Source organism: Muntiacus reevesi, chromosome 3 (assembly GCF_963930625.1).
Source record: "Muntiacus reevesi chromosome 3, mMunRee1.1, whole genome shotgun sequence".
Lineage (NCBI taxonomy): Eukaryota > Metazoa > Chordata > Mammalia > Artiodactyla > Cervidae > Muntiacus > Muntiacus reevesi.
In genome coordinates this window covers 269,990,894-270,009,450 of record NC_089251.1, presented here as the reverse complement: position 1 = coordinate 270,009,450, position 18,557 = coordinate 269,990,894, and the positions used below count along the sequence as shown (strand labels likewise).

The 18,557-nt window shown below is 42.1% G+C and overlaps 1 long non-coding RNA gene and 1 other non-coding gene across 2 annotated transcripts; both read left to right on the top strand.

Annotated features, from left to right (window-relative positions):
* Positions 1-291: 291 nt before the first annotated feature.
* LOC136163557 (uncharacterized) lies at positions 292-13,167 on the top strand. The gene is made up of 3 exons (XR_010662267.1): positions 292-614; positions 2,117-2,284; positions 12,940-13,167. It is a non-coding gene; the product is annotated as an uncharacterized lncRNA (long non-coding RNA).
* On the top strand, positions 12,977-13,083 carry LOC136165592 (U6 spliceosomal RNA). The gene has a single exon (XR_010662600.1). It is a non-coding gene; the product is annotated as a U6 spliceosomal RNA (small nuclear RNA).
* Positions 13,168-18,557: the final 5,390 nt, after the last annotated feature.

The following is an 18,557-nucleotide window of genomic DNA, read 5'->3' as shown; positions in this document are numbered from 1 at the left end:
TTCACCAGCGCCTGTCCCGGGACCTGGCACACAGATAGGGTTTTACACAATGACTGACTGTGAGGTGCGCAGAAGGGTCTATTAACTCGGCTGCGGTGCAGTTTGTGGCTGGCCACTAAGCTTGGCAGCACCCGTGCGAGGGAGCAGACGGCTTTGCGGAAGACGGCCTCGGCGGGTGGGGGTGGGGGGTGGGGTGGGAAGCGCCCCGCGCCCCCCGCGCCTGCGCGTTATGGCGGGGAGCCGGCAGCGTCGGCGCGCGCCTGCGCAGTGCGGTCTTTCCCGCCTCCGACAAGATGGCGGCGGCCGAGTAGCGCGGGGGCGGGTTGTGGCCGCAGGAAGCCCGGCCGCTGCAGCGGGCCGAGGCGGGATGCTGTTCCCAGGGAGCGCCGTTGGCCACCGGTGAGGAAGGTCAAGCACAGAGCTGCCTTCCCGAGCCCCCCGGCGCCCCCTACGTACACCCCCGTCTGCTCGAGTGCGGTCGCCGCTTTGCCTACTTCGCTACCGCCCTGTGCTGTCGGGCCCGGAGCTCCGGCGGCGGCAGGGGCTGTGTCCGGCAGGAGAGGAAGCGCCCGGGCTGCGTCCGTGCTTCTGTCCGCGGGGCGAGCGTCTGGCAGGTGGGTGAAGCTGCAAGCTTCGGTGTCTCCTCTTGGGGCAAAGCGTTCTCGGCTTTGCCCGGCCGTGGCTCAGACCCTGGTGGTGTTCAGCCGGAGTCCACCGCTGCTTTGTCTCCACGTCCCGCCCCCTCTCCGCGCCCCGCTCCAGGCCTCCGGCTGGCCCCTGACTTTGCGTGCCCTCCATTCCCACGCAGGGGCCGGGGGTCGCAGCGCCGGCCGCCCTCCGCAACCTTTCCTGCCTCCTGCTGAAGCGTCAGCCCTTGCAAGCGGTCCCTCCTTTGCGTTAGGTGGGTGGGTCGTCTGCCTGTTTTAGTCACCTCCCCATCTTCCTGGTCTCGACCTTTTGCTTCCTTGAGAAGTCTTTTTAACTGTCTGGAAAGCTTTCCCAGGCTTATAGACTTACAGAGAAAAGCTTGCTATCCAGACGCCAGTGGATTTTGTTCATCTTGTCGGGGGGATCCAGCCCCCAGGAGACTTTGATGGTTTTGAGGAATGGTGCCAGTGACGGCAAGTGATTCTTCATCTAAATTAATCCTTTTCTGACTACAGCGAGTCTTCGGTCTCTAACCTTTTTTTGGAGGGGGGGGGGGCGGACGGAGGGACATATGTATACTAGATCCAGGGAAAGAATTGAGAAGTGGTCCTGGTTTTAAAAGAAGGCTTTGTGAGGGTAAGAAATGTAATAGCCCAAGAAAGGATAAGCGATTTTAGTGATTCTTTTATTCACTGTTAGGCTAAATCGTCCGTTGAAGCTTCACAATCTTGTGTTGTCCAAGCCCTTTGTTTTATTTGGAAAGGACTGAAATGGAGAAAACGCTTTTTAAACTTGAAACTTCTCAAATTTCTTGGGTTCTCAATTGTTATTAGTACTACTTGGCAATCTTTCTTGTACTTGATATTTTCTGCAAAATTTAGATTGTGCCAGTGTCATTTCTTCTTCATTTATTACTAGGGCAAGAGTAGTCAGAATTAATGGTGTAAAAAGTGCAAACTGAAGGAGGGATGTGGTAGTGGAGGTTGCCATGTCTGATTTTTCCCAATTTTTTCCTGTAATTGGATAATGTGTCAAGAGCAGCAGAATGGTGAAAAATGAAGCTATGAGTATAAATGGTAGTGTATCCACTGAGATTGCAATGGGTGGAGCTTTTAAAATTAAATTGAGTGATATCCTTTTTTTGAAGCCATGCTAGGTGCTCTCCAGAGTTTCTAAAGCACAGACTGTTGTTGCCTTATTGGAAATTTATGCTAAAAGTCTTTTAACAGGTGGGTTACAATTGGCCTGACAGATTTAACTTTTTGTTCTACCTCCTGACACACATCTGCCTTAACCTTTATTGTAGACTTTTAGCCTCTTGATGAATTTCTTAAATTTGGAGATAGAATTGTTCATTTTAAAAGGAGAGGAGATATTTTAAGTGTTTGATTCCTGTACGGGCAGATTCATTCACTTGTTTGTTGCTGTGCTATGCTAAGTCGCTTCAGTCACGTCCATCTCCTTGCAGTCTCCACAGGACAGCCAGACTCCTCTGTCCATGGGACTTCTCCAGGCACGAATATTGGAGCAGGTTGCCATTTCCTCCTCCACAGGACCTTCCCGACCTAGGGATCAGAGCCACATCTCTTCTGTCTCCTGCGTTGGCAGGTGGGTTCTTTACCACTAGCGCCACCAGGTAAGCCTGTTTGTTTCCTGCACCCGAGGACTGCGTGTTTTTACAGGCACTTGTCTCTCAATTCTGTGCTTTTAGCTGACGGGGTAGTGCTCAGCCCTAGGCAGTAGCTCATTGCCTGAGGCATTGTGTCAAGACCTGTCTGACCACAAACAAGCACTCTTCCACACTTATGGAACCCGTTTTCTCTCTCTCTTTCTTCCCCTCTTCCTGTCTTTAGGAACCCTCCCGTCTTTGTGTCTATTCATTCAATTCTTTAGCCTACTGCTCTTTTCATTTGCCTCCCCTAGTCACCAGGATCCCATGGTCATCAGTTTTTACCAGCCCATCATTGATACCTTAGAATACTTAACTTTATGTCAATTTATCTTTCTAGTGCCCAGTTCTGAACAGGCCTAATCACTATCTTGATCCCTGAAGGATACAAGAGACAGTTGTGTGAGGATTTTGGATTGTTTTCATACCAGTTAGTGTTCTGTTATCCTCCAGATCTATAATGTCGATTGTGAGGGGTTTTTTTTGGTCTTACTTCATGAAAGTGTTTATAGCAAATAACTTGATCTTTTCCTTTCCTGAGAAAAATCTCAAGCATCTGAGGTATAATCTTTTCTATCCTGATATCATTTCTTTATTTACTCTTCTCTGAAAAGAAGGAATTGTCCTTCCTTTTCTTCAAGAGCAACCTTCTCCAGATGTGTCCATGATCATCCCTCTTTATCTTTCTTTCTCAGTAATTATCCATGATCACTCCTTTTTAAGTTTTGCCCTCTCTAGCCTCCATGCATGCTTAAATATACCTTTGCCAGGGCTGCCAAACACCGTGCTGTGTGCCGTGCAGCTCACAGAAGCCAGTCTGAATTTTGAGCCTGCTGTGCCACTGTATTTTTATTCTTTAATCCTAGGAGCCTGGTGTAGTTGTTGTTCAGTCGCTCAGTTGTGTCCAACTCTTTGCAACACCAAGAACTGCAGCATGGCAGGCTCCTCTGTCCTCCATTACCTCCTGGGGTTTGCTCAAATTTATGTTCATTGAGTCGGTGACACTACCTAGCCATCTCATCCTCTACCACCTCCTTCTCCTTTTGGCTTCAGTCTTTCCTAGCATCAGGGTCTTTTCCAGTGAGTTGGCTTTTCGCATCAGGTGGCCAAAGTATTGGCGCTTCAGCTTCAGCATCAGTGCTTCCAGTGAATATTCAGGGTTGATTTCCTTTAGGATTGGTTGATCTTCTTGCAGTCCCAGGACGCTTAAGAGCCTTCCCCAGCACCACAATTCTCAATTCTTTGACACTCAGTCTTTATGGTCCAACTCTCACATCCATACATGACCACTGGAAAAACCATAGCCTCGACTCGACGGACCTTTGTCGGCAAAGTGATGTCTCTGCTTTTTAGTATGTTGTTGAGGTTTGTCATAGCATTTCTTCCAAGGAGCAAGCATCTTTTAATTCCATGGCTGCAGTCACCATCCACAGTGATTTTGGAGCCCCAAAAAATAAAGGTCTGACACTGTTTCCACTGTTTCCCCATCTATTTCCCATGAAGTGATGGGACCAGATGCCATGATCTTAGTTTTCTGAATGCTGAGTTTCAAGCCAACTTTGTCATGCTCTTCTTTAACCCTTATCAAAAGGCTCGTTAGTTTCTCTTCACTTTCTGCCCTTAGAGTGATATCATCTTCATATCTGAGGTTATTGATATTTCTCCCAGCAGTCTTGATTCCAGCTTGTGCTTCATCCAACCCAGTGTTTCTCATGATGTACTCTGCATAGAAGTTAAATAAGCAGGGTGACAAGATACAGCTTTATTATAACTCTTTCCCAGTCAGTTGTTCAATGTCCGATTCTAACTTGCTTCTTGACCTGCATACAGGTTTCTCAGGAGGCAGGTAAGGTGGTCTGGTACTGGTGTTTCTTTAAGAATTTTCCACAGTTTGTTACGATCCACACATTCAAAGGCTTTAGCGCAGTCAATGAAGCAGAAGCAGACGTTTTTCTGGAATTCTGTTGCTTTCTCTATAATCGAACAAATGTTGGCAGTTTGCTCCCTGGTTCCTCTGCATTTTCAAAACCTAGCTTGTACATCTGAAAGTTCTAGGTTCACATTCTTTTGAAGCCTAGCTTGAAGGATTTTGAGCGTAACCTTTTTAGCATGTGAAATGAGTGCCATTGTATGGTAGTTTGAACATTCTTTGACATTACCTTTCTTTGGGATTGAAATGAAAACTGTGAACTTTTTCAGTCTTGTAGCCACTACTGAGTTTTCCAAATTTGTTGACATATTGAGTGCAACACTTTAACAGCATCATCCTTTAGAATTTCAAATAGCTCAACTGGGATTCCGTCACCTCCACTAGCTTTGTTGGTAGTAATGTTCCCTAAGGCCCCCTTGACTTCACGCTCCAGGATGTCTGGCTCTGGGTGAGTGACCACAGTGACTGGTGTACTGTTCTCTGTGTATTCGTGCCACCTCTTCTTGATATCTTTTCCTTCTATTAGGTGCGTACCATTTCTGTCCTTTATGGTGTCCATCCTTGCATGAAATGTTCCCTTGATGCCTCCAGTTTTCTTGAAGAGATCTCTAGTCTTTCCCATTGTGTTGTTTTCTTTGCATTGTTCACTTAAGAAGGGTTTCTTATCTCTTCTTGGTATTCTCTGGATCTCTGCACTCAGTTGAGTATATCTTTCCCTTTCTCCCTTGCCTTTCACTTCTCTCCTTTCCTCAGCTCTTTCTAATGTCTCCTCAGACAATCACTTAAGCTTCTTGCATTTCTTTTTCTTGGACTAGTTTGGTCACTGCCTCCTATACAATGTTACGAACCTCTTTCCAGTGATGAACCTCGTATATAAACTCATATAAAACATATGAATCTCTTTCAATAAACTCATATATGAACCTCTTTCAGTTTTACGAATCTGGTAGACACTTTCTCTACCAGATCTCATCTCGAATCCATTTGTCACCTCCACTGTATAATCATACGGGATTTAATTTAGGTCGTATCTAAATGACCTAGTCGTTTTCCCTACGTTCTTCACTTTAAACCTGAATTTTGCTATTAGGAGCTCACGACCTGAGCCACAGACAGCTCCAGGTCTTCTTTTTGCTGTCTGTGTAGAGCTTTTCCATCTTCAGCTGCAAAGAACATAATCTGATTTTGGTATTGACCATCTGGTGATGTCCGTGTGTATAGCTGTCTCTTGGTTGTTGGAAAAGGGTGTTTGCTATGACCAGCGTGTTCTTTTGACAAAACTCTGTTAGCCTTTGCCCTGCTTTTGCCCTCCAAGGCAAAACTTGCCTATTATTCTGGGTGTCTCTTGGCTTCCTATTTTGTATTCCAATCCCCTGTGATGAAAAGGACATCCTTTTTTTTTTTTTTTTGGTGTTTGTTCTAGAAGGTGTAGTTCGAGAACTACAGCAGTTCTACTTCACAGAACTGTTCAGCTTCAGCTTCTTTGGCATTAGTGGTTGGGGCAGAGACTTAAGATAACACTGATATTGAACAGTTTGCCTTGGAAATGAACTTAGATTATTTTTTTTTTTCCTGAGATTGCACCCAAGTACTGCATTTAGAACTCTTGTTGACTTTTAAGGGCTACTTCCTTTCTCCTAAGGGATTCTAGGCCACAGTAGTAGACATAACAGTCATCTGAATTAAATTCGCCCATTCTCATCCATATTAGTTCAGTGATTCCTAAGATGTTCATTCTTGCCATCTGCTTCACCACATCCGATTTGCCTTGATTCACGGACCTGCCGTTCCAGGTTCCCATGCAAAAAAAGAGCAATAGCTCTTTACAGCGTCGGACTTGACTTTAACCATCAGACACATCCACACAACTGAGCGTCATATCCGCTTTGGTCCAGCCACTTCATTCTTTCTGGAACTAACGACTGCCCTCCACTCTTCCCCAGGAGCATATTGGACACCTTTTGATTGTGGTGCTCATCTTCGGTGTCTTATTTTTCTGCCTCATGCTGTTCGTGGGGTTCTCGCAGCAGGACTGCTGGAGTGGTTTGCCGTTCCCTCCTCCAGTGGGCCACGTTTTGTCGGAACTCTTCACCAGGACCCGTCTGTCTTGGCTGGCCCTGCACGGCATGGCCCATGGCTTCACTGAGTTACACAAGCCCCTTCACCACAACGAGTCTGTGATCCATGAAGGGGTATAGTAGGAAGGACATTTACTTTTAAGCTTCAAAGATCTGATTTTGAAGTCTACTGAAACCAGTTACTGTCTGTGTGGCTGTGGGCAACTTACTACTCAGGCTGTGTTCTTTGTCTGTAAAGTAGAATGTTATACGAGGAAGACATGGCAACCCAATGCAGTATTCTTGTTGGAGAGTCAGCATAGACAGAGGAGCTTGGTGGGCTGTAGTCCATGGGGTCACAAAGAGTCGGACAAGACTGAGCGACTAAGGACACCACAGAATGTTATACTTACCTCACAGAGTTGTAATCGACGGAGTTTAACACACGTTACATGTCTTTCCAAGGGTTTGGTGCATTATGGAGTTCTTAAAAGTGTAAATTATTCTTTCCTTTGCACTCTGACTTCCCTTACCATCGCAGCACCGAAATTGGTTTTTAAAAAGTCATCTTGATGATCTAATTACCAAAGCTAACGGCCTTATCTCAATCATCCAGGTTTTCTTAGACCACTTCTGAAATATACTCCATAGGAATGAAATGATCTGATTTCTTGTTTCTTGGCTTTATAGTTCCTGATTCTCTTACGTCTGAAAGTTTCTTTACATTCCCTGCAGTGTCTCGATTTTGCTCTTTCCCCTAAACATAGCTGTTTCCTGTATCAGTTAGGATGCAAATAGGATTTAAAAACAGAAGAAGTGTATTAGCTCAGGTAATTGGCAAAGGCATAGGTAGGATTAGTTTAAAGGGCAATTTGTGCATAAGCTTGGCTTTGCTCAGTCCTCAGTCCTCAGTCAGCACAGAGGTTCTGTGTTTCCGTTTCCTCTAAACTGCCCTCCCATTTGGGTTCCTGCTCAGACTGGCTTCCCCTCTAGATTGAATCCAAGTGCTTTCCATCTTTATCTGTAGTGTGGCGACCTTTGTGCTCAGGTTTATCCTTTCATAGTTGCATGTTTCTCTTTCTGCTCCAGGCATCACATTCTGACACAACCACCAAAGACGGGAGGAAGTTTGCCCTCTCATCTCTTGATGAAGCAAGTAAACCTTTTACAGAAAGCCTGTATCAGATTTCATTTTGGCCTTATTACTTATGCCCTAGTTGCAAGGGGACTAGAAAAACCAATATCTAGCATTTCAGTCTAGGAAGAAATTAAATGAATGGCTACAGGGAAGATAACCAACATTGTCAGTGACATATATTGATAATATTGTATGGAGAAGTAAGCTTAAATGAATGAGAATTTTCAGATAGTAGTGGCATTCTTAAAGCACTGCTTATCTCAAGAGCAGGTATAAGCTGTGCTTAGGACTGAATCAGTCATTTAGATAGTCATGAATGACTAATTAAAATGGATTACTATATAAAATTAGTATATTTGAGTGGTATATCCCAGTTCTTTTAAGGTTGTTGTTAAGAACATTTACACGTGCACTGTGAGGAATGGATACAGGTAGCAACTAACAGGGAATAGACCTGTGGTTCTTCTTGAAGATGAGTGGTGTTTGGAAATCTGTGGGTCTGGTAGAGACGAGATATACCAAGTGTCCTGTGATGTTTGCCCGCAAAACAAGAATTGTCCCTTCCAGAATACCAATAGTGCCCCTGTACACTGAAAAAACAAATGCTTTGGTTTTTTCCAAAGAATTCGCTGAGATTCCTCTGTATACTTATATTGCAAGTGACAGAAAACCAAATTCAGACTGGCTACACAGTAAAGGGCATGATTAGGTCTTGTCCTTGAACTTCATCTGGGGCTTCATCCAGTCTGAAATCATCAAGGACTTGGCTTAGTTTCTCTGGTCCTGCTCTGGCATTCCTCTTGTTTTGGTTTCGCTCTCAAGCGAGCTTATCTCATGGTAGCAAATTACTGTAGCACTTTCAGACTTAATACTCTCATTTCATATGTAAAGTAAAATGAAGCATATCTTTTGTTATTTGGTTTTGCAAGTGTTTGTTGAATGTCATCACTGTTGAAACTTCCCTGAACACCTGCCCCTAAAAGTGGATTACTTCCTCTGTTATGTTACAACTTCACAGAACTCTGTTGCATGCCATGTTCTATGGTTATTATGCTCATATGTCTCATGCATTAACTTGCCTTAATTGTCTGTGTGTTCTTAATGTGTAGAATACTCTCTGACTTAGTGGTACACAGTAACCATTTATGGATGAATGAGAGGAAGGAAGGATATGGAAAGGGGCAGAGAAACATAAGAAGTCCCCATTCCTTCCTGTTACTGAACCCTGAATTGCGAACGTTGTACTCCTACCACCAAAGTATGTGTGTCATGCTCTTGTGATTGAGAATGAATTCATTTGAAAGCTTTACTGAATTCTAGTAGTGTTCCATCATTATTTTCTCAGCAAAACTAAAACCAGTTACCATCTTTTGTTCTTTCAACAAGTATTTTTGAAAGCCTGCTATTGGCAGTCATGTGACACAATGGTAAACAAAGTAGAGCTGTGCTTCCTGAGCTTAAATATCAGCGAGGGGCATAGACATTATTCATGTGTGCACACTCAGTCGCACACACACGTCAGGGAGCTCACAGGTTTTGAAGCAGAATAAGATAGATTCAGGGGATTAAAAAGTAACAGGATACTGTAATACTTCAGGTAGTTTGGTGAGAAAAGGCTTTTTGAGAAGCCCTTTTCTGAGTGAAGTGGATTAAGCCATGGAACTATCTGGAAGGAAATGTTCGGGTAGAGCAAGCAGCAGCTTCTAACGTGGAAATGTCCTTGGCATGTTGGAAGAGCAGCATGTGGGAGGCCGTGGCTGAAGCGGGGGTGGGGGGTGTGTGGCAGGGCAGGTCAGAGGGTAGGTGTGGGCAGGGTAGACCAAGGGGAGTTCTGAAGGTCATTTAAGGACTTGATTTTATTAGCTAGAAAGTCTGGAGAAGGCAATGGCACCCCACTCCATTACTCTTGCCTGGAAGATCCCATGGATGGAGGAGCCTGGTGGGCTGCAGTCCCTGGGGTCGTGAAGAGTCAGACACGACTGAGCGACTGCTCTTTCACTTTTCACTTTTGTGCTTTGGAGAAGGAAATGGTAACCCACTCCAGTGTTCTTGCCTGGAGAATCCCAGGGATGGGGGAGCCTGGTGGGCTGCCGTCTATGGGGTTGCACAGAGTTGGACACGACTGAAGCGACTTAGCAGCAGCAGCAGCTAGCTAGAAAGTCACTCAGTCGTGTCTGACCTTTGTGACCCCATGGACTGTACCAGGTCTCCCACATTGCAGGCGGATTCTTTATCAGCTGAGCCACAGGGAAGCCTCAAGGGAACTTCCCTGGTGGCTCAGATGGTAAAAGCATCTTCTTGCAATGCAGGAGACCCGGCTTTGATCCCTGGGTGGGGAAGATCCTCTGGAGAAAGAAACAGCAACTCTCTCCAGTACTCGTGCCTGGAAAATTCCGTGGATGGAGGAGCCTCGTAGGCTACAGTCCATGGGGTCGCAAAGAGCTGGACACAGCTGAGTGGCTTCACTTTCACTTTTCACTTTCTAGCCAGAAAATTGGAGATGATATATCTTTGGAAATCTAATTATTATTTTTAAGTTATATTATTTTAAGTACTAATTATGATTAAAGTTCTCTCTGTGCTAAGTAACTAGCATATGATAGACTTAACACAATTTAAATGTTAAATAATTTATCTGAATAAAATGGTACTGAGATAAAAGTTGAAATTTTAAAGTTACCCTTTGAAGGAACTTCTTAAAATATTTAGGATACTTTACTTAGGTTTGTGATTATTTTCTTCAGCTCTTATGTACCCCATTACTAAAGTTTTCTGTAGTCATTAAAGAAAATTCAGGAAATGCAGAAGTACAGATGACATTCATAAGCTCAACATATGAAGAAAACCAGTTGAGTTTTCGTCTCTCCCAACCCTTCCCTCCCGCTTTCAGTACCCTCTGTCCCTCTCTTCTTCCCTCTGTCTTTCACTTTCTTCTTTGTGCCTATGACTTTTTCCCCCTGTTACAGTGTAAACATGTGTATATGTCTAATTTTTTAAAAATTAGGTTATATTCATTTCTTGGAATATTTGATAAATCTTATTTTTATTGACTGTATAATCCCATTGTAAAAATTATTTTTCTTAATTGTTTCCTGGAGTTGGTTATTTAGTTTAGGTTTTCTATTTTATCATCATGTGGGCAGTGAATGTCTTAACACATGGATTTTTTTCTCTTTGTCTTTTTCCTTAGAATGGAATGATTGGCACTGGAGTAATGTAATGGAATAAGGTTTCATCTTAGACATTGTTAAGGTTCATGATACATGTTGCCACATTGTACCATGTCTTGTAAGCCCAATAAATGTTAACTGGTTTGAAAGTAACGGTAGCTGGGTGGTGGTGGGGAGGTGAGGACCTACGGAGTTGCCAAGCTTGAGTGATAGGCTAGGTTAGCCTTTTATTTCCAAATATTTCTTTCTTTTTTATCTTTAATATATATTTCAAGGTGTATATAAAAGCACCATGGAGAACTTTACATGTTACTGCAAACACACAAACACACATGAACTTATTGCTCAGGTCAAGACGCACAGCGCTGCCGCCACCCCAGAGCTCCTGCCCTTCTGGTTCCCGGTCTCCAAGAGGAAGCTTTCAGCATTTCCCTCCAGGCCTGTTTGCTCAAGTTCGTTTTGTTTTGTTTCTGTGAAACCCTTCATCATGTTTAAAGAAGTTCCCTTCTGTACCGGTTTACTAAGAATTTTGTGTTTTGTTCTGTTTGTTTGAATTTAATGCTTTTTTTGTTGTTGTTGCAGCTTTTCATTACTGTATGACTTTTCTCCTTCACTATGTTAATATATTGAATTACATATTATTTAAAATCTTAAACCTAACCTGATTTCTGAGGTAAACCTAATTTGGTTTTACAGTATTACTCTTTTTATGTATTTCTGGATTCAGTTTGATATTCTGTTAATAGTTTTGTATCAGTGAGGTGGCCTATATTGTCCTTGTCAGGATTTGAAATCAGCGGTTATCTCATACTAGCCTTATAAAATGAGCTGACCCTCATTTTCTATTCTGAAAAAGTTTAAGTAGGACTGAATTGTTCCATTAAATTTCTGTGAGAATCTGGCCGAGAAGCCATCTGGGCTGGTAATTTTCTTTGTGGAAAGATTTTTAATTACTCCTTTGATTTTTAATTTTTAACCTTCTCAGATTTTCTGTTGATTATTTTGGTAGTTTTCCCCCTAAGAAGTTGTCCTTTTCATCTAAACTTTTTAAATTTACTAGCATAAAATTATTTATAATAAATATTAGTATCCGTTTAATGGTTGCAGTAAAGAATTATCTTACTGTATCTGTTATAGGCTAAAACTACCTTCTGTTTTTCCTCATTCAGTCTCCCTGGGAATTTAGTAGTCATTCAAAGGAACCAAATTTTGAATCTTGCTGATTCCTTTTCTTTTTATTATATATTTGTTCTCTATTGCATTGATTTCCACTCTTTATTTCCTTCCTTCTACTTTTTGGGATTTACTTTTTTGTTCTTTTGCTAACTTCTTGTAGATCACTACTTTTCAGCATTTCTCCCTTTTAAATATATGCATTTAAGGCTGAGCATTTCCCTCTAAGTACTGTTTCAGCTAGCAACATTACTCAAATTTTAATATATAGTACTTTTATAATTCACTTTAAAATGGTTTCTAATTTTCACTGGTATCTACTTTAACACTTGGATAATTTGAATGTATTATATTTCTCGATTTCTGAACACATGGAGATTTTCTAGTTGTTTTCAAATGTCTTTTATTTCTAACAACATAAGGTATGTCATCAGAGAACGCTTAACAACATAGCAATGTCATCAGAGAACAATCTCAGTGTTTCAAAGGTCTGTGATTTCAGACCTTTAACATTTGAGATCTGCACTGTGGCCCCAGTATATTATTTTTTCCCTATAGCTATTGAATGTGGTGTTCTAATATATTTACATTGGATCTTGCTGGTTAATTCCGTATTTCAAATCTTCAGGGTCATAAGTGACCTTTTGTTTGCTTGTATCAATTACACAGACAAGAGTGTATTAAAATATCCCATTTACCACTGTAGATATTTCCCCTTGTATTCTCTCAGCTTTTGCTTTATTTATTTGAGACATTGCTAGTAGATGAACATATATATATACACTGTGCTTGGTTGCTCAGTCATGTCTGACGCTTTGCAACCCTTTAGACTGTAGCCCTCCGAACTCCCCTGTCCTTGTGATTTTTTAGGCAAGAATACTGGAGTGGGTTGCCATTTCCTTCTCCAGGGGATCTTCTCGACCCAGGGATTGAACCCACATCTCCTGTGTCTCATGCGTTGCCAGCAGATTCTTCCCCTGCTGAGCCATCAGGGAAGCCTAGTATTTGGATAGAAATGTGTAATAGTTATATCTGCTTAGTGACTTACTGTTACGAAGTATTCCACTTTTATTCTGAAAGTGCTTTTTGCATGAAGGTCTAGTTTGTCTGGGATTGATATAACAACACCAGTTTTCTTTTTATTGTTTTCTAAGGCTGATCTACATACGTGGTTTTAAAAAATCATATTCTGTGCTCGCTTCGGCAGCACATATACTAAAATTGGAACGATACAGAGAAGATTAGCATGGCCCCTGCGCAAGGATGACACGCAAATTCGTGAAGCGTTCCATATTTTTAACGGACCACCAGCCCAGGTGGGATGCATGAATCAGGTGCTCTTGCCTGGTGCACTGGGAGGACCCTGAGGAGTCGGGTGGGGAGGGAGGTGGGAGGGGGGATCGGGATGGGGAATACGTGTAACTATATGGTTGATTCATGTCAATGTATGACAAAACCCACTGAAATGTTGTAAAGTGATTGGCCTCCAACTAATAAAATAATATTTAAAAAAAAAATAAAAAAAAAAATAAAAAATCATATTCTGCTTTTATGTTATCAAAGCCTGATTGTTTCTTGTCGTATCATCTTGGGTGTTTCTAGCATTGTAACATGTAACTTGCTTCAAATGTAGACACTAATAAGATACTGAGATAATGTCTTACTTGGTTGAATTTAAAAAGTAATGAGCATGATTTTGAATAAGTACTGAAGTTGTTTTAGGTTTCTCTTATTTTAAACATTAAAAAATGTAGTTTTGTCAGGAAGAGACTTAAAGATTTATATTCTTGAGCAGATATTACCGGCGTGCAGTATACATATCAAAACCTGCAAGAGAAAACGAAATGAAAATAAATATGCTGTCCCTGTCTCTTCCCTGGTGGCTTAGACGGAAAAGAACCTGCCTGCAATGCAGGAGACCCTGCTTCAGTTCCTGGGTTGGGAAGACACCCTGGAAAAGGAATGGCAACCCACTCCAGTATTCTTGTCTGGAGAAATTCCTGCACAGAGGAGTCTGGTGGGCTATAGTCCATGGGGGTCACAGAATCAGACACAACTGAACGACTCACACTTTGACTTTTCATCCCTGTCTCTTAGTTACACATGTCCCCTTCACAGAAGCAATCACTGTGTGATTAACACAGGTAACAGTGTAATCACTGTGACCAGTTTCTTGATTAGCTTTTCACACTGTAGTCCACAGAAACCCAAATTTTGCAAATTCAGCTTGTTAGGTGGGCAAATATATACACTACTGTGGTAAACTCTAATTTGTGTCTTCATCACAAGGTAGCATTCTAGAACATGCATTTTAAATCATAATGATAACTCTCATTCAAGCTCCAGAACAGTTTTTTTTTTTACTTCAAAAGTTACAAAGCAGATACTGGAAGAGGATAAACAGCTTTCTGCTTCAGTCTGATTAGCCAGTCCTTCAGTTTCGAAATCCTACTGGTTTGGGCTTTAACAGAAGTGGTCCCGTGGTTAAGATAATTGGGGAAATTCTGACAAGGATGGCTCATTTGCTAGTTATTCAAGGGGGTGGTTAGGAGGAATTTCTGTTATGGATTACAGTAAGGTGAAAGAATCTGTGTATTTTGCTTATTCTCTGTCTACATGAGCAACAAGTGCTGAGTAGGGCTAGAGGATCGGCTTCCGGGGTCATTCACTCACTCATCTGGCTGGCAAGTTGGTAGTCATTGTAAGGACACTCAGGTAACCTTATGGAAAGGCCATCCTGGGACCCAAATGTTGACCTTTCCATAAGGTTACCTGAGTGGCCTGAGTGTCCTGATAACCCAGAGGCTGGCTCCACAGTAAGCAATCCAAGGGACCAGGGTAGAAGCCACAGTGTCTTACAGTGACGTAGCCTCAGAAGTCACACGCTTCTGCAATGTTTTATTGGTCACTCATGTGTGCTTAGTCATGTTCAATTCTTTGTGACCCTGTGAACAGTAGCCCAGCAGGCTCCTTTGCTCTTGGGATTCTCCAGGCAAGAATACTGGAGTGGGTTGCCATGTCCTCTTCCAGGGGATCTTCTGACCCAGGGACCGAATTCGAGTCTCCTGCGTCTCCTGCATTGGCAGGTGGATTCTTCACCGCTGAGCCACTGGGAAGCCACTGGTCACTCAGGTCAGCTCTGTTCAGCATAGGTGAACACTGTGCTAAAGCTTGCATATCAGAATTTAAAGATTTTTAAGGATAGTCTTTGAAAGTGGCTCTGGTGCCACTCCCCATTTAAATAAGCATTGGATCAGCGATCTTACAACTGCTGTTTTTGGTAATCTCAAGGTGAATTTATTCAAAAAAGTAATGCTTTTAGGGTGCTGCATACTTTTCTATTATGCATTGCTCAGGAAAATGCCTGTTTGATTGCCAACGTTTTCACAGTGATTTATTTTTTGTTGTATTTGATGCCTGATAAGAACAACATTCACGTAATCTGGGAATATCTAAAGAATTAGTATTCTGGCTTCCTCTTAGAAATTGTAGAATACATCCTCGAGCTTTAATGTGGTGCTGAGATCTTGCCTGCCTTATCTATTGATGTTACTGCTTTAATCTAGCCATTGGATCCAGGTGTCATTCAGAACCCTCACTGTATATAGGGCATTTTTATTCAGAAAATAATGAATTCTGACTATACTCTTCACAAAATAAGGTGGTGTGAGTGGTAAAGAACCCACCTGCCAGGGCAGGATATGTAAGATACGTAGGTTCAATCTCTGGGTTGGGAAGATCCCCTGGAGGAGGACATGGCAACCCACTCCAGCATTCTTGCCTGGAGAATCCAATGGGCAGAGGAGCCTGGTGGGTTACTGTCCATAGGGTCGAAAGAGTCAGACGCGACTGAAGTGACTTAGCACATACATACTCAGGCTGCTGTAATAGTGTGGAAGAGCAAGGCTGCCCCTGTAAGAGAAGAAAAAAAAATTGTCCCTGTATTCTTTGTGACAGAAATCTTCAGAGGAGTAGGTATTTGAAGATTTAAATCTCATAGGGAGAGGGCCAGGAAATTTGTGAATCAGGTATCTGTTTATTTTAAATGTATCCAAGTGAAATATCAGATAGATAGTTGGATATTCACAGAAGAGGGTTAGGATTTAAATTTGAGATTTAACATCATTCAGTTCAGTTCAGTCACTCAGTCGTGTCCGACTCTTTGCGACCCCATGAACTGCAGCACGCCAGGCCTCCCTGTCCATCGCCAACTCCTGGAGTCCACCCAAACCCATGTCCATCGAGTCAGTGATGCCATCCAACCATCCCATCCTCTGTCTTCCCCTTCTCCCCCTGCCCCCAATCCCTCCCAGCATCAGGGTCTTTTCCAATGAGTCAACTCTTTGCATGAGGTGGCCAAAGTACTGGAGTTTCAGCTTCAGCATCAGTCCTGCCAATGAACAGCCAGGGCTGATCTCCTTTAGGATGACCTGGTTGGATCTCCTTGCAGTCCAAGGGGCTCTTCAGGAGTCTTCTCCAACACCACAGTTCAAAAGCATCAATTTTTCGGCGCTCAGCTTGCTTTATAGTCCGACTCTCACATCCATACATGACCACTGGAAAAACCATAGCCTTGACTACGCGGACCTTTGTTGGCAAAATAATGTCTTCTTTTTAATAGGCTGTCTAGGTTGGCCATAACTTTCCTTCCAAGGCGCAAGCGTCTTTTAATTTCATGGCTGCAATCACCATCTGCAGTGATTTTGGAGCCCCCCAAAATAAAGTCAGCCACTGTTTCCACTGCTCCCCCATCTATTTGCCATGAAGTGATGGGACCAGATGCCATGATCTTAGTTTTCTGAATGTTGAGCTTTAAGCCAACTTTTTCACTTTCATCAAGAGGCTCTTTAGTTCTTCCTCACTTTCTGCCATAAGGGTGGTGTCATCTGCATGTCTGAGGTTATTGACGTTAAAGCCTTGGGAGTAGGTGAGAAAACAGGAGAGAAAGCAGTCCTGGTACAAGTCCTCAGGCACTCATGTTTTAGAAGACGCCTGAAGAGACAAAACAAACCAATAGAGGAAATCAGAGGGAGGAGGAAAGCCAGAAGAACAAGTAGAGGACAAGAGAAGACATCTACTTCAAGTAGAAGAGAGTGGTCTGCTTGGTCTAATGTTCCTGAAGAGGTTACTGTACTAAGATGAGGCAATGGAATTAGGCCACTGGGTAGTCATTAGTGACCTTGACAATTGAGTTTCAGGAGATTGTTTAGGATTAGGGTGGGTTAAAGAGTAAATTAAAGGTGAGAAAATAGAGATAGGAAATGAAGGCCACTAGATGAAGAAGTTTTGCTGTGAGTAGAACAAAGAAATGGTCATATCTAATTGGTGGGGCGGGGGAGGTGAAGGGGAGCTGAGGTCAGGAGAGGAATTTCCTGGCCCAGAGATCGAAACCAGGTCTCCTGCATTGCAGTCAGATTCTTTACCATCTGAGCTATCGGGAAGTCCTGAGGAATTTCTTAAGATGTGTAATAATAGAGCACATTTGTTCATGATAGTGGTTCAGTAGAAGAGGAGAAACTGACTATACGGGAGAGAGAGAGGTTAGTCAGTGGTTTTCTTGCAAAGACAGGAGTAGTTGGACTCCATGCCCACGTTAGGGTATTGATCTTTGATAGAAGCAGTGCTGCTTTTTCTATTTTAATAGAAGAGAAGCAGTGTAGAAGCACTACAATTCTACCGATCTTACGGGACTTGGCAAAGAAAGTTTTTTTTAAAGATTTATGAAGTAAATATAAGTTTCAGTTTTAAAAATATTTATCTATATTGAAAGAAGGAATTAAATTTGTTAGTTTGCCTTGATTTTCCTTTCTCTCTTTCACTTTCATAGTGTGAAGTGTTCATGTTGAACTCTTACTGTGATTCATTCTCTCAATCCCTAAAATGAATCTGTGTATTAGATCTACTCTGAGTAGTGCAAGTGACCCAGAGGTTTCTGATTTGATTGACACAATCCAGTAATGCCAGGTAGATTTGGTTTTGTCATTTTACTTAAGAATAAATTTGGATTGTTTACCCTGTAATAGAAAACATTTATCTTCAGATACTCAGAAATGAAATAATTTCATAGGCTATACATTGCCTTACATGCTAAAATTCAGCATAAAGCAGGAGGGAGGGACGACATTAAAAAAAGCAGGAAATGGTAGTATTAGGCAATGCTATCTTCAGTATATCGGGTATTGAAAAGGTCATTGTTTTCTCATCCAAGGTAAGAACTTGAGGATACCGTGTAAGAATAAAAGTCTTGACCCAAGTATTTGGTTTGAGGTTCTAATAAATAAACATCATTGTTACGCCATAAATTTATTCTTGCATATACAGTAGATTTTGTCTTTAATGTCAATTTAAAAATTGGACTTTTTCTTATCAAATCAAATGTATTTCCAGGGCTCTTTTGTGTGCTATAAACTGATGAAATGATTGGCCAAGTGATCTAAGTATTTTAAATGTTAAGGTGATGGTAGTTTTAATTGTGTTTTGGAAAAAAGGCTATTTTTTAAAAACTCATTCTGTGTGCTCCTTTTTCTTGAATTCACAGTGATACCGTAAACATTTGGTGCTGTTTTGGTAATTTAAGTCCCTGAACTCTTTAGTGTTGACATCTCATCTTTATGGAGGAGGGTTTCTAAGTTTGTATTGTAAATTGTACCTTTGGGAGCAGTGTTATAGCTGTTTTAGGTTTTTAGTAAAGATCAAAGCTGAAAACATTAAACAAGACAACAAGACATGATTTTAAAAAGACACATGGGGAGACATAAAATTCTGCTTTAAA